Raw genomic sequence first — 3,059 nt, 5'->3', positions numbered from 1 at the left:
AGTGTATAGTTTGATGAACTAGGTTCCTTTAAAATATGGTTTGTAGATTTGTAGTGAGAGGAGAGAGAAAATGAATAGCAAAAGTAGTGGAATTATAATGATGTTGCAAAGTAGTGGAAAAGGTAGTGAAATATTTTTTGTTAAAATTCTAGAAGGATGTGCCTACAGACTACAACTGTACAACACGTCACTCAAAATTTTGGGTTTCAAATACAAGTGTGGATCAAAGCATAAATTAGCCAAATTATAATATGGGTTTCAAATACAAGTGTAGATCAAAGTATAAATTAGCCAAATTATAATATTGTTGCATTGAAAATTCAACGTAACAAATAATATGGACTCAAAATTTTTTTTTTGTTCAATAGAGATAAGTTTAACTAAGGGAGTAGTACTGTAATGCTACTTAAATGCAAAGAGTTAATGACTGCAAAAGAAAGAACAGAATGTAGGAGTACTATTTGATTGTATTTCAAATTAAAGAATATTATTCACAAAATGGAGGTGAACTTAAAATACTAAATTGCATTTTCTTTTTGTTTACTACTTAGTAATAATTAGGCCTAAAAATGTCATCGCACGCATCGCGTGCATAAAAAAGCTAGTTGAACATAAGGAGAGAGAGATAGTGTACCTTACCCTCAAGTCATATGAGAAGTCGCTCCAGTATCCAAATACCAATTTGCATCAGGAGGCGTAAGGCCCAAAGTATACATAGCAGCCTCAATTTCAGTGGGAGTAGGCTTCCCACCATTCGCAACATAGGCTTGTGGTCGAGGACCGAGGACCCCTGGGCTTGGATGCACCGAAGGGGGCCTGGGAGCAGTGGGCCTAGCCCACAGAGTTGCTGAAGGATACAGGCAGGGAGGGTATGGCCACGCCCACTGCCACGGGTACCCTCCCCACTGCTGCTGCCAGCCTGCGGAACCCGGCTGCGATTGGTAAGGACCCCCACGACGTCGGCCACCACGGCCACCCCCGGAGCCACGGCCACGGCCGCCACCACCACGACGGCCACCGGAATTTTTCTTACCCGATTGAGGAGCTAGAGTAGAGACCGTTTTTTGATGAGTAGGAGGCTCAGCAGAAGAGGCGGCCACCATAGCGGCGGTGGTACTAGTGGCAGTTTGTTTTGCAAATCCGGCCTCCTCTAACGTTAACATGGAACTTGCTTGATAAAAAGGAGGAAGGGGAGAGTTTTGACGGGTTAACATACCGACAGTGTTGTAGGCCAACGTGAGACCGGAGACCACCTGTAAGACAAGCCGGTCATTAGAGACCGGGGAACCAACATTTTTGAGTTGGTCGGATAACTCCTTGAGACACTGACAATATGCGGAGGCCGAGACAAAATCCTACATGGAAAGAGGGGCGAATTCTTGTTCAAGGGCCACAACACGAGAGTTTTGGTTGTCTTGGAAAATATCACGGAGGCGATTCCAAGCATCCATGGCGGTGGCATCCGGTTCGATGATGGTATGAAGAAGATCCGTAGAGATGGTGGAATATATCCACTGTAAGACAGTGGCGTCCAATGTGGCCCAAAGCTCCTTGTCGATGTCAGGAGAGAGGTCGTGGCCGAAGGCTCCTTAAGAGCGATAATATGGTAGCATATTGAACGTTCTCCATTTCAAGGAGAATAGGGATATTATTTTTAATATTAGAAACTGCCAAAGCAGGATGAAAAGAGGAAGAGGATTTGGTGTTCACCATGATTGGCGGCGGAAAACACCGAAGCAACAGTGGCGAGGGCACTGTGCAGCGGAAGACGGGAAGAGAGAAAAGAGAAGATTACCTACGGTTGTAACACCCCGATAATTCTCTTTTCTAGAAAATACTTTTATAATAAACCTTAGAGAATTACCCAGGCATTATTGCCCGTGTGATAACGTTTCGGCTTACTCAGAATTTTGCAGCGGAAAACAACTTCTAAAACAACTTTATTAAAACTTATGAAATCAATAACAATGTTAGAACTAAGAACACACCAACTTAACTATTGTCTGAAAACATAAGTTCCTACGAAAACAACTTAAATGATACTAGTAATACAAGAGTCTCTCCATTCCAGATTCCCAATGAGATGCATCTGCGAACCTGTAATGTCAATGCTGTCTTGACTCTGCTCCCCCGAAGGATCACCACAGGATCAATAAGCAAAGCCATGATCACAAACACAACAATCACATAATCAGCAAAGCTGAGTACTACATATCAGACATAAATAGTCCTAAACATGATACTACCAAATAACATGCAGGAACAAATAATAACATAAGTATATAATAATCTGCAGACAACTTTTACTGAACTAAACTTACACCAACTTTTTATCACTTAAATGGAATAGTTATTAGGACGAGTTGTCTTGCCTACTAAGATGAAATACGGGCGCGACTCCGCATTTCAGAGTGACCTGCGATATCGAGGAACCTTTAAAATAAAGAGGGATGGTGATCAATCCATTCCTAGAAAAGCTATGGCACGCTCACCATAACCCCAACCCTTATGTCCAACTCTAGACGTGCATCAGTCTAAAGTCTATAACCTATTCTCGTTTCACTTTACGTTGAATATATTTTATTACTTGTGTTGACACAACAACCAAGCAAATAGTACATAATTAATAATCACACAATCATAACAGAATTCCTTTTTATCTTTGGATTAACAAGTGATCACAACTTATCAACCAAGACTCCTTTACTTCCTTTTTAACCTTTACCAACTTACTTGTTGAATCAGGGGACGCAAATCGTTCTTTTTCTACTAGTGCAACAATAATCTTTACCTTTATATAGGTATAACTTGTCACTTACCACATAAGATCCATAGTTCTTATAAGATAATAATAATACTCAAGAATCCATGTAAAACATGATTCAATCTAAAAAGTTGATATTAAAAAAATTCACATTCAGACGAATCTAACAAGATCCCACATGACTATGTTTTTTCTAAAATGTAAATCACCAAAGCTAATTAAAGTTTAAACTGTGAATAGTAAACACTATGCAAATGTTGCACTTATTTTGAAACGGAGGAAGTATATAGATTTT

The sequence above is a fragment of the Beta vulgaris genome, chromosome 4, assembly GCF_026745355.1.
Source record: "Beta vulgaris subsp. vulgaris cultivar EL10 chromosome 4, EL10.2, whole genome shotgun sequence".
NCBI lineage: Eukaryota > Viridiplantae > Streptophyta > Magnoliopsida > Caryophyllales > Amaranthaceae > Beta > Beta vulgaris.
The sequence above is the reverse complement of the archived record's forward strand: the minus strand, read 5'-3'. Positions refer to the sequence as shown.